We start from the raw sequence: 21,545 nt of genomic DNA, 5'->3' as shown, positions 1-21,545 counted from the left end.
TAAAGTAATTAATTATTAAAAAAAAAAAAAAAATGCAAAACAATTAAACTTTACCGAAATAAAATCATTATAATATTAATAACAAAAAGTTATTTATTATTACTAAGACCATTCGTTTAAATTAATCAAGATAGTATCAATAATTTAAAACGGGTCTGAACTAAAATATTATTTGAAAACAAAAAACAAAAAAGTGCGTTAGTTTTTTTTCTTAAAAAAATTTATGGCGATAAAAGAACATAGTAAAACAAAAAGAATTTCATAAAAAGAAAAAATCTAAAATTAGATGAAACCGTATCGAATTTTCAAAACAAGTAGAAAATCACTTAAACTCGAAATAATTGGTGAAGAAGATAAAGTGCTAGAAAATATTAAATTAATTAAAAATAATAAAAACGACACGACAAAAATGGCACTGGATTCAATTTCAACACGGGACTTAATCATGGAAGCAAGATCAATACCAATATTTAACGGAGACGGAACATTTGAGCTGATAGCTTTTATAAGGGAAGCTGACGCAATAATCGGACTGACAGCAGATGTTGCGCTGAAATCATACCTCAAGAACATAATTTTGTCAAAAATTCAAGGAGAAGCAGCTATTAGCATTAGGCGATTAGAAAATGCAACGTGGGACGAAATTAAAACAAAATCATTTGGTATCCCAGAGTCGTACCTGAAATTAAAGGAAATGGCCGACGCTGTCAAATTTATAAATGTAAGTCAGTTTTATTCAGAATTAACTATAATTTTAGATAAATTAAATTTAAAATATAAGTTAGATCCAGATAGTCCGATAGATTTTAAGCCTTCTAATAATGAACATAGTATATTAGAAAAATTTTTGAACAAACTTCCGCGGTCAGATAATATGTACCTGAGAATAAAAGGTGTAAAAAGTTTAGAAGAAGCATATTCTGAACTATGCCAAACTGGCATTACGTGTAATTCAAATTATAATAATAAAAATCAAAATTATATTGCAAAAAGAAATCAAAATCATACGGGACTTCCAAATCAAAGAAGTAACCGAAATATATTTCACAATAATAACGGATATAACAATAATAATAATAATTATAATAATAGTGGTAGTCGTAATGTTTCTAACTTTAGTAGAAGTTTTAATAACAATTATAATAACTCCGGGCAAAGTAAATTCAATAGAACAATAAATAACTTTAGTAGAAATTCTGGTAATAATTATAATAACTCAGAACAAAGTAGATTCAATAGAACAATAAATTTTAACAATAGTAATAGAAATCACCAATCTCCAGAACCGATGGATGTTGACGTAAATACAATAACGCAAAATAACACACAAAATAACTCTGAACAAAATTTTCATTTACAGCCTCGGACAACACTCTACCAATAGTAGAATTTACTATCGGTAATAAAAAATTTAATTGCTTGATTGACACAGGCTCCACAACTTCTATCATTAATGACTCACTATTCCCAGAAAGACAAAATTAAAAGAGCCTGTAGAACTAAACACTTTATTTGGAAAGAGCAAAATTTATTACACATTAATAACTGATGTTCCCATCGAATTTAATCATAAAGCTCAGATACTTTGGAGGGTAATTAATTTAAAAAATAAAAATTTTGATGCAATCTTGGGTCAAAATTTTCTAAGAAATATTGGTGCAAAAATCGATTGAAAACAACACTTTATTGAAATTATGGGAAAAATAACAAAATTTAAATTTTCTTGTCCTTATGAAGTTGTTGACCAACTATATTCTTTAGACTTTAAAAATAACAATATTCTTGATTATATCAAAACCGACCATCTCAATAATGAAGAACATAAAATGTTGAAAAAAATTGTTTATGAAAATAAGGACCTATTTTACCAAGAAGGTCAAAATTTAACCAACATCAATTGCATAAAACATCAAATCATAACAACCGATAGTCGACCTGTTTACTCAAAAATTTATAGATTTCCTAAAATTCATGAACTGGAAGTCGAAAATCAGGTTAAGGAAATGCTATCACAGGGGATAATTAAACATAGTAGCTCTCCCTATAATTCTCCAATTTGGGTGGTCCCTAAAAAAACTAGATCAATCGGGACAGCAAAAATGGAGAATCGTCGTAGATTATAGGAAGTTAAATGAAATAACTGTAGAAGACAAATTTCCGATTCCAAATATAGAATCACTTTTCGATAAATTGGGAAAAGCCCAATACTTCACAACACTTGATCTCGCTAAAGGATTTCACCAAATCCTTGTAGACGAAAAAGATCAGCAAAAAACAGCCTTTTCGACTCCTCAAGGACATTATGAGTTTGTCAGGATGCCATTCGGTTTAAATAATGCTCCGGCAACATTCCAGAGGATGATCAATTACGTTTTACGCGACTTCATTAATATTAACTGCGTTGTATATCTTGATGATATATTAATTTTCAGTACCTCACTTCAAGAGCATGAAAATGCTATAATAAAAATTTTTGAAAAACTTAGAAAATTTAATTTAAAAATTCAGTTAGACAAATGTCTCTTTTTCTCTAAAGAATCGGAATATTTGGGACATCTTCTTACAGACAAAGGAATAAGACACAATCCAAAAAAAATTGATATTATAAAAAAACTTAAACTTCCAAACTCTCGAAAATCAATTAAAAGCTTTCTTGGGATAACCGGGTATTACCGGAAGTTTATAAAAGATTACGCAAAAATTGCGCAACCTTTAACCTACTGTTTGAAAAAGAATAATAAAATCGATGTAAGTAATCCAAAATATATTGCCGCTTTTGAAAAATTGAAAGAAATTATTACAAGTGATCCTATTTTAAGATATCCAAATTTTAATTACAAATTTACCTTGACTACCGATGCAAGTGATTTCGCGATTGGAGCTGTTTTATCGCAAAACGGCCATCCGATTTCATTTGCTAGTAGAACATTAAATGACCATGAAACTCGCTACAGTACTATAGAAAAAGAACTGTTAGCAATCGTATGGTCTACAAAATATTTTAGACCGTATCTTTATGGTGTTAGATTCACGATAAAGACGGATCACAGGCCTTTGGTGTGGCTGAACTCTTTAAAGGAGCCAAATTCGAAACTCCAAAGATGGAGAATAAAACTAAATGAGTTCAATTTTGATATCGAATATGTGAAGGGCAAGGATAATAAAGTAGCCGATTTTTTAAGTAGAATTAATGTTGAAAATAATGAAATTAATGTATTACAGAATAATGTTTTGTCAGAAAATCAGAGCGGTGTAGCTACAATTCATAGTGGCGTCGAAAATTTGGGCGACCACATTCCGATTGTAGAAAACATCGTATATAAATATTTAAATCAGATTCATCTTGTAGCAAAGAAACCTGGTGAACTGATTATAAAATACAATAAATATAGAAAAATTTTTATCTCTGAAGAAGACTTAAACAATGAAAATTATTTAAATGATTTCTTAAGGCGATTTATAAAAAACGGTACAACTGCAATTTATTCGGAATTAAATGACAGTAAATTTAATATTTTACAAAGAAAATTAATTGAATTGTTTAGTAATAATAGAAAAATTAAATTAATTAAATGCACTAAATTAGCTCAAGATGTAGAAAATGAAGATGATCTCATTAATATTATAAAAAATTTTCACGAAAAAACTAATCATCGCGGAATATTAGAAAATTTTAATGAAATCAAAGATAGTTATTTTTATCCAAAATTAAAAGATTTCATTTATAAATTTATAAATAATTGTAACACTTGTAATTTGGCAAAGTACGATCGAAGCCCAAATCAATATAAATTTAATTTGTCCGAAACACCTTCTGAACCTAACCAAATAGTTCATGGTGACACCTTTTATCTAAAGAAGGAAGTGTTTCTCACTACGATCGATAAGTTTTCAAAACACCTCTCAATTTTCAAGTTAAGCGATAGAAATAGTGTCACAATAGTTCAAGCGTTAAGATTAAGAAATTCCATGTTTGGGAAACCAAAAAAATTTATATTTGATAATGAATTTGATAGCTTAAATATGAAAGATTTTTGTAGATTAGAAAATATAGAACTGCATTTCACTTCACCAAGAAGTCATACTGGTAATTCAGACATAGAAAGGGCTCACGGAACTGTCATAGAACATATAAGAATATTAACTATATCCGACCCGAATCTAGACACTGAAAGCAAAATTTTAAAAGCCGTAGAATATTATAATAATACGCTTTATTCAGTAACTGAAGTTAGACCATCGGATTTTATTAGTGGAAAAATCTCAAACTTTCAGGAAATCAAAGATAGGCTACAACAAAAAAAAGAGAAAATCATAGGTAAATTAAATAAAAATAGAAAAGATTTCAAAATCCCAAATGACTCTGAAATATTAATACAAAATCCTGCTATAGTCCGTTATAAAGAACTACCTCGCTACAAGAAAATTAAATTGAAAAAATACGAAAATAAAATTACAGATACTAATAATAAAAATTTACACCCTACCAGGATTAAAAGAAAATATAAATTCTTTTCAGGCAATACCAATTTTGAGTAATGAAAAAGCTATTAAATATAAAATATTTGGACTACCAAATTCAAAATTTGAACTAGTCGATATTCCAAATTCTGATATTATATCTTTTAAAAATATTATCTTACCCAGGAAAGATATATAAAGAAATTGCAATTAACTTCAAATTGTATTTCAAATCTTTTTATAATGGCATATGGTAACTGTTCTAAGACTACTGAAAAAAATTATAAAATAGAAGAAATTAATAAAGGTATGATTTTAATAATAAATGCCCAAAACCATACTTTAAAGAGCGATTGTAATGATATAACATATTTACTAAATAAAAATTATATAATTTACTTTAGCAATTGTACTATTGAAATAAATAATATTAAATTTTCAAACAAAAATAAAGAGTTTAAGTATAATATCGTTATTCCGAATTATACCACAATTAAAAATATTAATAATACAATCAAGTTAGAAAATTTAAATCTTAAGCAATTATAAAATAATAAAGAAATTCATGAAATTAAAAATAAAAGAAAGTTTAATGAAAATTTAACATATTTTAATACAATTTTTGTAATAATAATGCTTTTTATTTTAATCATTTTAACTTATATGTTAATTAAAACAAGAAAAGAAAAACCTCTAAATAATATAAACAAAATTGATTCTCAACGTTTTGTCCAGGAGAACAAAAATCTTAAGGATGGGGGAGTTATATATCCAACTAATGAGATATTATCTAGAATAATAGAACTGAATTCTATTTAGGTCTAAGAGTAATAAAATATAAAATTTATTATATGATTCTTATAATTTGCACTTAAATAATCTAAATTCAAACATAAGAATCATAATTTCTTATTTCTTCTTTTTCTTATTATTATTCTCAATTACTTGACCTATCCTAATTTTTTATAAAGAATTAAAAAATATAAAGATCAAATTTCACATTTATTTTTCAAGTTCAACACATTTATTTTTCAAATTATTTTTTTTCGTTCATTAAAGTTGAGGAATCATGTTACAAAACGACAAAATAAAAATTGTTTCACAATTTCCTTTTCAAGTGCAACAAACTAAATTTATTGCATTTGAAAAGAAGAATGTTACGTAAAATATAATTTTTTTCTTGTTTTGATAAAATATGTTACTATGTAAAAAATTGAACAAAAATCGATTTTCGATTTTTGAATACTTTAATAATAAGATTTTAAAAAATAAAATTTAGTTTAAGTTTTGGTTTCGTCAGATTTAGTAATATAAAAAAATAAAATAAAATAAATTCTTTTGTTGTTTACTAAAAAACCTTTTGTTGTTTTATTAAAAAAAGTAACAAATTAAACTTGCATATATTTTTAGAAAATACTAACACATAAAAATGCACATCTCCACATACTTATAATAAATATATATTTCAAAAATTTTTCAAAAATTATGTACACATTTTGTCATAATATCATGTGTAGGCACTTGCACATAGATATTTGTTTTTTATGAACAAAATAATTTATTTACAAATCGTAAAGTTTTGTTATTAAAAATAGCTTACAAAATTAATAAAGTTGGTTCAAACTTTTAATGGTTTGCAAAGTTGAAAATTTTCAAATGAGATATTCAAGTTCGAATTCAATGGTTGATTGAGTCATTTATTGTTAGATTTCTTTAATAGACATTTGAAAATTTGGAAATATATTATGCTGCCAAAAATGCGAATTTTAGAAATTTGGAGAGGCCAAAACTTGCACTGGGCCGAAGTTGAAAAAAATTGTTTATCTAAAAGCTAGAAAAATTTTAGACTTCTTTATAATAAGACTTGAAAAGGAACGGACTTTAGGTACCGATTAATTGTTTCTTTACAATGTCTCCTTGAAGGGTTATTACTTTTAAAAGAAAAAGGGAGATAGCTAAAACTTTTCTTCAACGGAAATAAGTTTCTAGTAAAGATATATTAAAGATTTATATATTATGACACTTCAACTTTTTTTTTTCAAGGGTGTGGAAGTTTTGTACTGGTCTATTCAATCAAAAGTTTGAGGAAATTAAAAAAGATACACTAATTGGGTTTTGTGTAAAACGTAAATCATCTCGCGATCACCGTTGCAGTGCTTTATCTTTTGCCTTCAGTTTATGTTAAATCTAATAATAATAGTCTTCAAACTTTGAATAATAGTGTTTCTAATTTACACTCCAATTCACAAATTAAGACCGGTGCAATTTTCAATCACGTATTAAAAAACTTGATCTATTTTTGAATAAAAATGAATCTCTTGAAAATGAAATAAAAAACTCAAAAACAACTATAAAGTATTATAAAAAGATAACGAAAAATCTTTAGTACAAATAAGTAGTATTCCTCAATTTGACAATGAAGTATTATCAGAAGTTGCTTCTAATATTTTAGAAAATTTTCAACTTAAATCCCAATTAGCATTTAATTAATGATATGTATAACGTAAAAAAAATATGGGGATAAAAAATAAAGATTCTGGTCCGAAATCAAATTTATTATATAAGGAACATAAGAAAAATAAAAATTACATTAAGATATCGCGAAAACTCTCACAAGCTGCTTATAATAGTGTTACTAGAAAGAGAAAGCAAGTTGTAGAATAAATATATCGCTCTTACCTCGAACTTTATAAAAAATATATCTCTTAATTAAAATAATTTTTTTGCCATGATTATAAATCAAAAAGTTGCTGGCATTACAATTTTATTGATAACAGTTGTTATTGTGCTTCGAATAAAAGTTGATATTTTACAACGCCAGCTAAAAATAATTAAAATTTAAAAAAATTTTATACATATTTTTTTACATACATATTTTATTTATAAAATATTTGTTTTAACTTTTTAAAACAAAATTGAAATAAAAATAAAAAATTCATAGTTTATATTACAATAAATGTAATGACAATATTACTAATTACAAATTTTAAGTTTTTCGTTAATATTATTTGTCTTTTTCAAATTATTTGCATATAATATGTAAATTATAATTTTTTTATTTTAGTAAATACTCAAATTTTGTTTTTAAATCGCTTCGCTTTTATAATATGGATACACCATTTCTGACACCTTGTACTGGAATAAGTTACAGAAATAAAACTCCCGTTTTTAAAATTCTTAATATTTTTACCGACCGTATTGTGTAAACAATAGGTAGGTTATGTGATGGCAACAAATTTTGCATATCGAGTTTTCGGTGGGAACATACTTCTCCATAGTAGGGAAGTGTAAATAAACTATTTTTAGCAACCTGTCGGTCTGTCGGTCTGTCGGTCTGTGTGTGCACGCGTATATCTCAAGTTCGGCTGAACCGATTTTGATGAAATTTTATATGTAAGTTTGTTTCCACCATGGCACGGATCGATCAACTTTTTGTATATATCAGGCCTCGGGAACTGCACTTTTTAGCGAGCCTGTTTTACATTTTTGAACATTTTGAAGAAAATATTCAACCGATTTACTTGAAATTTTATATATAAGCTCAGCTCGACCGTCCGCAAAAATTCGTATGTTTTGGAAGAAATCAGGCATCGGCAACTAGACGTTTACTACGGGCCAAATATACATTTTTGTGTATATAAAGAGAAATAATCAACCGATTTCATTGAAATTTAATATATGAACTCCTCGCATTAAAACAATGAACATATAAATTTTTTGGAAAGATCAAGGCTCGAAAACGGATTTGCGGGCCGATTTTACATTTTTCACCATTTTGAAGAAAGTATTCAACCGATTTACTTGAAATTTCATATATAAGCTTTGCTCGATCATACGCAAAAATTCCTAACTTTTGGAAGAAATCAAGCGTCAGCAACTGGGCGTTTACTACGGGCCAAATATACATTTTTGTGTATATAAAGAGAAATAATCAACCGATTTCATTGAAATTTAATATATGAATTCCCCGTATTAAAACAATGAACATGTAAATTTTTTGGAAAGATCAGGGCTCGAGAACTGATTTGCGGGCCGATTTTACGTTTTTCACCATATCCACAGAACAAATTGATGGAATTTCTTGAAATTTGATATTTGAGTTTAGACATTTTTATAATATTCTGTAACATTTTCATTTAACTAGACAATACACAATGCGGTCGGTTATGTGCTGACCACATCAGATTTTTTCCTATACTTTATATACGAAAAAATAAATAACTCCCGCTTGTAAAAATACATTATAAAAAAATAGGTAGACATCTATTGCGTACTCTTTCCCTCTCCCAAAAATTCTTATGTGTATAAAAATTAAAATAAGAAGGTATACTGCTTAACTCGTTTAGCTCAGGGAATTTTTTGTATACAAAAATTGGTGAGTGATTGCATTAGTGTGATGTAAACGGGGAGTCGAACTACTTATTAATAGATATACTTTGTTTACAATATGATATACATACCTAAAATATTGTCAAAATTCAGAATTATTTTTTTTAGTTTTTTTTCGTTTTCTTTTTTTATGTTATTCTTCTGAAGATAAAGAATAAAAGCGAAAATACTTGATAGATGCTCCATCGAATATTGCTTGTATAATATAATATAGATATATAGCCAATTATGATATATACTCTTTTGTGGCATTAATAAATAAACATAAAACCGACATCTCTCTAAAAATAGTTAATTTACGCTTCCTTACTATGGGGAATTGTGTTTCCACCGAAAACATGCGGTCGGTAAAAATAATATTATGTTAATAAAAAGTTTTCAATGAAATTGGCCGTTTTCCCCTTTTCCGAAGGTCTCAAAATTCCCCTAAAGTTGGGAATTTTCCACGACTTGGCAACACTGTGTTATACTCTCCGATTAACATGTTATGAAAAATTAAATTCACAACACATAAGCTGTTTTCATTCGACCGTAAACAAGTTTTGGTTGGTATTTTGTTTATTTTTTTGATAATTTTGAAAATATATTTTTGTATTTTGAATATAAAAACAGAAATAAGTAAGATATTCTGAATTGAAAGATTTTCTAGTTAGATGTTTTTTGGTTAAAATTACAAATAGACTTTTCTTCTTTTGGGCATAAAATACGTAAACATAAAAATAATAAAAACAAAACGTAAAAAACATAAAAAAAAATTAAATTTTAATATTTTGAGGATTTTATAAAAAATATTTACATAATTTTAAAAATGATGTTGATGAACTTAATGCTAATGATGTTGATCATTTTATCTTTCACCGCTTATAGTTTCGCTCTGTCCGTGTTGTGGTTTGCAAAACTTGTACACTCTTGAACAAAAAAAGCTGAAATTTCATTATATATAAATGGATCTTTACAAAAAACTTCCTTTTCGTAGAAGAAAAGTTTTAGCTTTCTCCTCTTTTACTCTAAAAGTTATAATCTTTCACACAGCCACTTTAAAGAAATCATAAAAATTCAAATTCAAAACAATTGCGGCTGGCATTTTTTACAACGTCGCAGTATAACCGAATATTAAAAAGAAATGTCTGCTAGTTGTCTGAAGTCAGTTCCTTTTCAAGTCTTATTATATAGAAGTCTGAAACTTTTCTAGCTTTTGGATAAACACTTTTTTCCAACTTCACCCCCATGCAAGTTTTGGTCTCTTCAAATTAGTAAAAATCGCATTTTTGGCAGCATAATATATTTCCAAATTTTCAAACGTCTATTAAAGAAATCTAACAATAAATGACTCAATCAACCATTGAATTCGAACTTGAATATCTCATTTGAAAATTTTCAACTTTGCAAACCATTTAAAGTTTGAACCAACTTTATTAATTTTGTAAGCTATTTTTAATAACAAATCTTTTCGATTTGTAAATAATTTTTTTTGTTCATAAAAACAAATATCTATGTGGAACTGCCTACACATAATATTATGACAAAATGTGTACATAATTTTTGAAAAATTTGTGAATTGTATATTTATTATAGGTATGTGGAGATGTGTATTTCCAATAAAAATGTTTGTATTTGTGTTAGTATTTTCTATAAATATATGCACACATAAAAACGCTTTTTATTTAATTTTTTAAGGGAAATTTCTATTTTCCAGTTTTTTAAAAAGAATATTGGTTCAAGTCATCAACTACAATTTCAATATTTGGTTTTTGTACCTACTTGAATATTTTCATATGTAATTTTCAGTATATTTTTCTTAAAAACTGAAAAGCAAAAATTTCCCATCCAAGAAAACTGAAAAGTAGAATCGGAAACTATTTATAGATTTAGAAATTCATACAAGAAAACGTAAACATTTTATTTTTCTACTTTTCCGTTTTTTAAATTCTAAAAAAGACGTTAACATATTGATCGAATTCAATGGTTTCGCATACGGATATATTTATAAAATAGCATACATTTAGGGTAAATGATTTTTTCAGTTTTTGAAAAAAAGCAAAAATAAATTTAAAGAGCTGTTAACATAATTTAGCACGAATTTATGGTTTCATTGCGTGAGTTAAGGTAAATAACTATATTTTTTAATGGCATGGAGTTTAACGTTAACTTTCTGCGTTTATAGAAATTTGAAAAAGCTTGCGGTTTCGGAAATATAAGGCGCCAAAAATTCTGATTTTACAAATTAGGAGGAGTTATAACTTGAGAAGGGGTGGAGGTGGAAAACAACGAAATAAACTATTTATTAGTGCCTAAAAGCTGCTAAAATTTTGCACCCCTGCAACGTATCGTGTAGAACAAAAACGTTATCAAAAATTTGGAAAAAAGGGACTTAAGGTAGCGGAAAATTTTAACGGTCATTTTATATTTTTAAAGTTCAAGTATGGCATGTCGTGGTAGAAGAAGCCAGCCACTAATTTTATGTGTTGCAAATAAATAGTTAAAAAAAGGGAATTTTTATGGTTTCAGGGGGGAAGATACTTAAAAAATTTCTTCATCGGAAATAAGTTTCTAGTAAAGATCTATATATGTTCGTTCGAAGCTTCAGTTTTCTCTCTTGAAGGGTGTCAAAGTTTTATAAACATCTCCAGGGACGGATGGACAGACGCATGGACATACAGAGTGAAACTAATAATCACTTTTTTTTAATACTTTTTAGAAAAGTGCCACACAACGATAAAAATCTGGTATATATTATTAAATTTTCAAAAAAACTCAAAGTTAGTGTATCAACTCATTTTCTTCCATTTTTATTTTACCGCTAACTCTCTTTGAAAAAAAGTCACTTGAAATCTTCAGATATTTTAAGCGACTTTATTCTCATATTTTTTTTCATTCTGCAGAATTAAAATAGCATCAAGTAGTGGGAGATCGTAATGCCCGCGGTAATGTATGATTTAAAATATTAAGTTTTAAATTTACAAATTTACAATAATATTGATTCAAGAAGTATTTTATCATAGTTGTAAATGATTAATTTTTTAGAAATGGTATAATTAATTCTAATAGTGCAAGATTTGGTTCAAGCGAGCTGAGCATAGTAAAAGTTCTTTTAATTCAATTTTAAATCGACCAATGTTTTGTAAATATTTTAGATTGCCTGACAAACAATTGCATAGCCCGAGCCAATTTTTGAAAATAAGAGTAAATATAGAGAAAAGTTTATACCAAGAAGTTTAATTATCTCTTCTACTTTCAACATGATTTACTCTGGATATAAAATAATTTCATTTGGATTTAAGTTTATTAATCCACAAATTATTTATCCTTAAAAATTAAATCATGTTCAACATTTGATATAATTAAAGCCAGGGTAGAACAAACTCAAACTGCAATGTTGTCCGCAAATAAAAATAATTTACACATAAGAGGTTAACCTATGTATATCATTGATAAAAATGATGAACCACAAATGTCACTTCTAAAATTTACAAATTTTCTTCTACTTTTTAGTAGCTAACTATTATGTCAAGTGAAGTAGAAGTAAATCCAACCAAACACAATTTCATCTATTATCAAATATGGAAAATATCATTTCTATATTTTTTAGTTTTACGTATTAGATGTTTGCAAATTTAAAAGTTTTTTCCGAAAATTTATTAATTAAATTTGCAATATCACGTTTTAAAATTTGTTTATGATACTCATCACATCATTTATTTGGTACATCAGGTTGTTGCATGTCGTAAATGCTTCTTTTTTAAATTAACATAATATATTTATGAAAAATAACTTTCATAATTTACATTACCGTTACTCGATTTCGAAACAAACGTACTGACTAGGTTTTTTTTTCTTTCAGCTCTACTTAAATTTAAGCCTTTTTACCTTTTGCTAAATTCAGAAACTGTATATTTCATGAAGTCTGCATACTGAGAAAAATTTTATCTATATAAAATATTTTTTTTTAAAGAGAACAGACACAAAACTATATCTGAAATCCCGACAACCATACTTTATAGCTAATTTTCACCCAAATTAATTTCCTACTGACGTAATTTAATTATACCCGTTTACGTATTATATAGGGGGTGAATATACCCCCTACATACATATAATTTTATATAAGCTGGTATAACAAAAAGAGAAAATTGTTTGATATACACAAATTTTTGCTTTAAAATGTTGTATTGGAAATTCATTTATGTTTCTTAATATTGCAACAAATTATAACACAAAATAGACAAAGAATTGGGCTTAAAATGTACACATAAATTTGAGCCAACCAATTTCCGGTTTGTAAAGGCCTGGAATAAATATGTCTGAAATGGGTTTTTGAAAAAATCGAGCTATAAAAATGTATAAAATTCTCGGATTTGTGATACAAGGTCCGAAATTTTTAATTAAGTAATTATATTAAAGTGTTTGGTTTGAGTTATATTATTATGCCTATTATAGAAAATTCATTCAAAATAAAAGAGCGTTAGCTTGTTTTATATACCCACTGAAGATTTTTCTTTAAGTTCGGTAAGAAAAGAAAAAGGTTTCCTTACGAAGGTCCCGATTCTAAAATTAGCAACCTTTTAGTTTACAAACGTGTTTTATGTTGACACTTTCATTGGAAGGTTATTGCTTTTATAAACAAAATCAATGACGACTAAGTGAGTTTCTAAGTGATTGATTTCTTAGCATACCTACTTAATATAAGTTAATGTTATATAATTTTGTCATTTGAGTAAATAAAGCCTTGAGTATGTTAGGTATATTTATTTGAATCCAAAATAATATACATTCATACTATGTTTAGTAGGCATTCAAAAGATATATAATATGTAGCACAAAAATATAAAAAGAGACGTTTAATTTAAACTTATTTATACTCCTACCCTAAACTACGATTTCACTTTTACCAACATGTATATAACTTTAAGTGATATATACATATGTAGAAGACAATTTTTGTAATTACACAATTAAAAGAATTAAAAAACTTAATACTTACTAGCGTCCCTCAAAGAAAGTAGTACGTTGTGTAATCAGAAAAATTATTTCTATAAATGTATACACAATCAACACATATAAAAATGTTTACACTATACACAGAATGCTTGTATGTATTTGAAAATCGGCATGAAAAAAACGTGTTCAGTTGTTCGATTTAAATTTTCAAGACATACTATATTGTTTTGAAAGTTTGAGTAATATATGTATATATGTATATTAAAATTTTAGGTGCACGGTTTGCTTTATTCTTGCTTTTATTTGGTGTTTACTAAACATTTTGGATAAGTTGACATTGTAAACATTTTTCGATTTACAATTTGGATCATAAAACTTTGCAAAATTTTCACTTTACTTGCAACTTGAATGTCACAGTTCATTATAATTAAAATTTTATTAAAACAATTTTTTTTACAAATCTCTTATTTAGAAATAAAATCCCTAAACCAATGTTGACTATAATTTTTGACCGAAATCAAAAAAGAAACGAAATGAAACTATTAAAAATAATATTTTGTACATTTTTGAATCACTCATTTCCATTCAAAAATTAAAACATAAAATGAAATTTTCAAACAGTTTTGGAAAAAATTCATTATTGTGTAAATTAACCCTAGATAAAGTTGAGTCAAACCAATGGTTTGTATTGTAGCACTTTTCCCTTCAAAAATTGAAAATACTGCTTTTAAATACAGTCTACGTATATCTACGACACTATTAAAATTATTTTCATTCATAAAGGAAACTAGGATTGCATATAGTATTTAGGATGAATGATTTATGCAGTCTTTGAAATAAAGCAATATATAATTTAAAAGCCCTTTTTAACCTTATAATCCTCAATTTTAATGGTTAATTGCGTGAGTTAAGAAAAATATTTATATTTTTTAATGTCATGGAATTTACCGCTAGCTTTTTGCGTTTGTAGAAATTTTAAAAAGCTCGCGGTTTCGGTAAAATAAGGCGTCAAAAGTAAAAATTTTGCAAATTTCAAGAGATAACTTAAGGGGGGTTGGAGATGGAAATAAAATTTTCTTCTAATGGAATAAACTATTTTTTAGTGTCTAAAAGCTGCTAAAATTTTAGGCTCCTACAACTTGTGGTATAGAAGAAAAACGACATCAAAAATTCGGAAAAAACCGATTTTCAAGTTTAACTATAGTATTCCGCGATAGGAGAAGCAAGCAACTGTCTTTATACGTTTGCAAAATTTGAAAAATGCTTATGGTTCCAGTGCAAAACATAGTTAAAAAATGGCGTTTTTATACGCGGGGGGGGGGGGGGGAGGTATAATATGTAGAGGGGGGAGATAGGTAAAAAATTTTTTCTACGAAAATAAGTTTCTAGTGAAGATCTATGTACATATTAAATCTCAGCTTTTTATCTTCAATGGTGTAGAAGTTTTGTAAACATATCCAAGGGCGGACGGACAGAGTGAAACTAAAACGCACTTTATTTCAAACATTTTTTGGAAAAGTGTTAGAAAGATATATAAAGAAGTTTAAGAGTGCAAAATTTTTTCCGGAATTCTAAAATAATAAATACTGCAAATAGTAAATTCTATTACGAAAATGTTATTCAAGCTTAATGTTTTATTTATAATATAAATATGTATTATATTTTTAAAAACTGTATGATCCATACATTTAATGTTTTATCTCAATTTAAATTTGCGACAAACACAGTTAAAATTTATGTTGTACACACTCCCAAATGGACTATTATAAAATGACATTTTACAATATTGAATTCTAATTTTAATAACGGCGAAAACCATTTTATTACGTTTTTCGTTAAATGTAATATACATTTATTATTTACAAAGTTATACATAACTTTTGTATTTTGCCAGCTTTTAGTGTTCTCTAATAGAAATTGAAAATGATGTTTATTGAAAACGGTTTAAGCAATTTTCGTTAACGGGTAACAAAAAACAAAATTTTTAAATAAGAAATGGATTAATATGGTTTTATTTTCAGTTGTAGAAAAAGCAGAGTATTTTAAAAATATTTTCAAATAATAACAATAATAATAAAATTTTTTTTGGTTATTTGTTATATAAATAAGGTTAGGTCAAATCAATGGTTTGTATTGTAGCACTTTTCCCTTCAACAAGTGAAAATACTTTATAAAAACTGTCTATGTGTACCTACCACACTATTAAAATTATTCTCATTCATAAACGAAACTATTTCTAGGATTGCATACATATATTTCGGATGAACGATTTATGCAGTCTTTGAAATAAAGCAAAAATTAATAAAAAGAGGGGTTAACGTATTGCTCGATTTTAAGGGTTAATTGTGTGAGTTAAGAAAAATAATTATATTTTTTAATGTCATGGAGTTTACCGTTTTTTTTGCGTTTATAGAAATTTGGAAAAAATTGTGGTTCCGGAAATATAAGGAGTCAAAAATTCAAATTTCAAGAGGCGATAAATTGAGAGGAGGTGGAGATGGAAAAATTTTCTTCTAACGAAATGGACCATTTTTTAATGTCTAAAAGCTGGTAAAATTTCAGGCTCCCACAACCTGGGGTCTAGAGGAAAAACGAGATAAAAAATTTGGAAAAAAACAGATTTTAGATAACGGTAAATTTAAACGGCCATTTTGTTTTTTTTAAGTTTAACTATAGTGTGCCGCGAAAGGAGAAGCAAGCCACTGTCTTTCTGCGTTTGCAAAATTTGAAAAATGTTTATGGTGTCACCGCAATAAAAATTTAAAAAAAGGCATTTTTAGGGTTTTGGCCTAAAACTTTGTAGAGGGGGGGATATAGGCATAAATTTTCTTCAACAGAAATAGTTTCTAGTAAAGATCTATGTAAATAAAAAATTTCTGCTTTCTATTTTCAAGGGTGTAGCAGTTTTGTAAACATATCCACGGACGGATGGACGGACAGAGTGACAAATTAATAAGCACTTTTTTCAAAAAACTTTTGGAAAAGTGCTAAAAAAACAGACACAAATAATTCTTAAATCAAGAATTTTGTTTTTGTCGCACCATTCTTAAATTTACTGATTCTTACTGAAAAATTAAGAATGAAAATATGCGGACTAAATTCTAAAATATTTATCGTTTTGAAAATACAAATTGTACTCTAGAGAATAATTTTGAAATAAGAATAAATCGATGTTAATGCTCCAAATACAATTGAATTGCAAATGCAATCGTTGATTCGATTTTTTATGGTAGCAAATTTGACAATTTGTTGAAAGAGATTGGAAATGAAATACACATTTCCTTGTATTTTATATTACAAGGCTCGGCAGCTTCTTTTGGGTGTTGGTCAAGATGAATTTTGGATAAGGAATATTTTCATATTAAAACAATTTTTAAGTAAATAAAACATCCCATCCCTTGCTTATTCCTTTAGCTGCATAAATGACTAACCTACAACTGGATCGTTATTCTAAAATTCTGATAGTTTAAGTAACAAGTAAGCTTATAAGGATTTAAAGAAAATCGCAAAAATGCGTAAAAAAAGGGAGTTTTTACAATAAGGGAATAAGCTTCTAAAATATTTCAAAAATGGAACGAAAATTATTTTAAAAGCTACCGTGGGAAGTTCTATTTATATTATTTTTTCTCAAGATTATTCTTTCATGATCTTTTTATACCCTGCACTTCGTGAAGGGTATATTAAGTTTGGTATGGAGTTTGTAACTACTTGAAGGAGTCATCTGCGGTATGGACATATATATATATTCTTGCTCAGCGTAAAATTCTGCGTCGATTTAGACATGTCCGTCCGTCCGTCCGATCGCACGATAACTCAAAAACGAATAATGCAATCGACACCAAACTTTCACAAGTTTTTTCTTTTGTGCCAAGGACGAACCCTATTGTTATTGGACTAAATCGGACAACGGGTTCGGGTAGCTGCCATACAACTCCAAGAGTTTATTTTAAATATTTCAAAAACTAATAAAGCTATAAATATAAAATTTTGTATACGTGTGTCCAATTATATTCTACACATGCTCTAAAAATTATAATGGGATAGCTGCACCGGTTCGGGTGGCTGCCATACAACTCCAATATCAAATTTTTTATATTCGGCAAAATAATAAAGTCAGATTCATGAAACTTGGCAGTCATGTGTCCAATTACAGGTCAAATATATTTCTGAAGTTTTAGAGGAATCGCTTGACAGGTTCGGGTACCTGCCATACAACTTCAGAAGCTAATTTTAAATATTTGGAAAAATAATAAAGTCAGATTCATGAAACTTGGCAGTCATGTGTCCAATTATAGCTCAAATATATTTCTAAAGTTTTGGTGGAATTGCTCGACAGGTTCGAGTAGCTCCCATACAAGTCTAAAAGCTTGTTTTAAATATTTGGAAAAATAATAAAGTCAGATTCATGAAACTTGGCAGTTGTGTGTCCGATTATAGATCAGACATGTCCGTGAATTTTCTATTGAATGATTTCAGAGGTTTGAGTAATTGCTACACAATAACGAAAGGTGCAGGGTATAATTCAATCGGTTTATACCGACTGAAACGTTTTTACTTGTTTATAATTAATTTTATATATTATTATTTTTAGCACTTTTCCAAAAAATTGAAAAAAAGTGCTTATTAGTTTCTTTCTGTCCGTCCGTCCGTGTTTACAAAACTTCTACATCCTTGAATATAGGATACCGAAATTTTATATGTCCATAGATCTGTTCTAGAAACTTATTTCAGTAGACAAAATTTTCACCTATCTCCTCCTCTCTAAAGGTTATACCTCCTTAAAACCCTAAAAACGGCAGTTTTTAACTGTAAAATTTTTTCGTATCTTCACCTCCTCTAAAGTTATTGCCTCTCAAAATTTGGTACCTTATATTTCCGAAACTGCAAGCTTTTTCAAGTTTCTATAAACGCAAAAAGCTGACGATAAACTCCATGACATTAAAAAATACAATTATTTTTCTTATCTCACACGATTAACCCTTAAAATCGAGCTTTATGTGAACCTTTCTTTAAATTTATTTTTGCTTTATTTCAAAAATTGCATAAACGGTTCATCCTAAATATATGAAATACTAGAAAAAGTTTCGTTTATGTATGAAAATAATTCCAATAGTGTGGTAAGTATTGTTGAAGGGAAAAGTGCTACAATACAAACCGTTGGTTTGACCAAACTTTATTTATAATTATAATAAATTATAACTCTTGCACATATTAATTCACAATAGAGGTTTGGGATTTTCTAACCGGTTTTTAAGCATATTTTACGAGTTCGCGGTTGTCTTAAAGTTTTGCACGGAGTTCGCAATGCGATAACAATGTAATATTGTGGTTTTTTTGTGCAGGTGACTCCGTTCGATAAACTTTCTTACAACTCCTCCCCAGCCTTGCTGCCGACGGGGGACAAATAGCATGGATATGACGTTCCTGCCGTAACAGTAAAATTTGGTACTATGGAACATGTCATAAATCCTTTGGAGAAAACTTTCGAAGCTAATTACAGCCATGGGACGATTTAGCGATGAATGCTACCTCTAGTGCATTCTTGGACGTCCACGACAAAATGCAAGGAAGCACTATGAATGAAGCTGTAATTGATCTTGGGTCGTCGTTGTTTCAAAAAGCAAGCATATTTAGGCAACCTACATAAAAAGCAACCTCTTAGCCGACTTAAATCGTTAAACGGCCTTTTATAAGTAGTTTAGATAGTAAGAAATTGACGAAAATGTCGCTTAGTTTAGATGAAGTACAGCGATTAAGATCTTTGCAAAAACATTAAGTATAAATATGTAAAAACATTAAGTATAACTCACAAATACTAAAAAACATAAAAAATAAAATAATATAAAAAAAACTTTTTAAAAAATAACCCTTGTATCAATTGTACTAAAAAATAAATTTCGAATATGACTACAATAACAATGAAGATAAAAAAAAATGATTGAAAAGTTGGGTTAAAGGTTTTGTTTGAAGATTCTTACAAAAAGGGGTTGTGAGTTATTTTAAAATTAGTAATATGTTTCTCACAAGCACTTTTTGTAAGAATCTTCAAACAAATCTTTTAATATAACTTTTCAATTAAATTTTTTAACTTTGTTTTTAATGGATGTACATACATATATTCGAAAATTATTTTCTACTTTTTAGTACAATTGATACAAGGAGTTAATTTTTAGCACTTTTCCAAAAAATTTTTGAAAAAAGAGCTTATTAGTTTCACTCTGTCCGTCTCTTCGTCCGTCCGTCCGTCCGTCTGTCCGTGTGTCTGTTTACGAAACTTCTACACTCTTGAAAATAGAAAGCTGAAATTTTGTATGTACATAGATCTTTACTAGAAACTTATTTCTGTAGAACAAAATTTTTATCTCCCAACCCCTAGAGAAGTTATACCCCCCCAAAACCCTAAAAATGCCATTTTTTAACTATTTGTTACAATAAAACCATAAGCATTTTTGAAATTTTGCAAACGCAGAAAGGCAGCGGCTCGCTTCCCCTAGTGCGGTATACTATAGTTGAACTTTAGAAAAACAAAATGGCCGTTCAAATTTACCGTTATCTATTCTTTTTTTTCGTTTTCTTCTAGACCCCAGCCTATAGAAGCTTGAAATTTTAAGGGCTTTTAGACATTAACAAATAGTTCATTTCCTTAAAAAAACTTATTACTTAATAATAATATGTTTCTCATTTCCTTCCTTAAAAATTTCTTTCCATCTCCACCCCCTCTCAAGTTATCGCCTCTTGAAAGTAGTGAAATTTGAATTTTTGACACCTTATATTTTCGAAACCGCAAGTTTTTTCAAATTTCTATAAACACGAAAAGCTCCCTGACATTAAAAAATATAATTATTTTTCTTAACTCACACAATTAACCCTTAAAATCGAGCATTATGTTAACCCCTCTTTATATTATATATTGCTTTATTTCAAAGACTACATAAATCGTTCATCCGAAATACTATATGCAATCCTAGAAATAGCTTTGTATATGAATGAAAATAATTTTATTAGTGTAATAGGTATACATAGACTGCATTTAAAAGCAGAATTTTCACTTGTTGAAGGGAAAAGTGCTACAATACAAACCATTGGTTTGACCCAACTTTATTTAAAAGTTTTTTTTTATTTTTGACGAATATTTGATATGAAATTTTACATCATTAATTCTATTAAAGTAACAAAGTATGAATATCTACTATAGTATAATAAAATTCGCAATAAATACAAAAAGAATATAGAAGTTTTAAATGCAATCCAAACACACTGGCAAAAAAAATACGTATGAAATATGAATATTCGCAAATGAAAAGTGAACAGTATTTGGAAGTATAAATATTTTTTATCATAATGCAAGATATAAACTTCTATTGTTTCAAAATTTTTTTTTCATGACATAATAGGGTGACAAAGGTTGGGATGGGTTCTAGTTGGTTTCACGATTTCGTAACATGTGAAGCAGTAAATGCTAGGAAATGGCTTCTGAAAACATCAGCTCTGCAAACAAATCTGAGTCTCACCTCCCAGAAGGTAGGTAACATAGTTATCTGCCGGGGGTATACTGGGGCACTTACCTAATAAGGCTAACGAAAGCGAGTGAAAGGGGTTTCCCGGCGCTTAAGCCAGGTCAGAAGCGTCTGTCTTAGAATAGGCAGCTCCGTGGTCTGCGTCTGATCCCTGACGGACGGCAGTTTTTGAATCCTGGCAGAATGGAGAAAACAAAAGGATTTAAAAACTACGTTGGAGAGTCCACCGCCTTCGGAGTT

Source organism: Condylostylus longicornis, unplaced genomic scaffold (genome assembly GCF_029603195.1).
Source record: "Condylostylus longicornis isolate FDR11 unplaced genomic scaffold, ASM2960319v2 ptg000139l, whole genome shotgun sequence".
Lineage (NCBI taxonomy): Eukaryota > Metazoa > Arthropoda > Insecta > Diptera > Dolichopodidae > Condylostylus > Condylostylus longicornis.
This window is presented reverse-complemented; position numbering follows the sequence as displayed.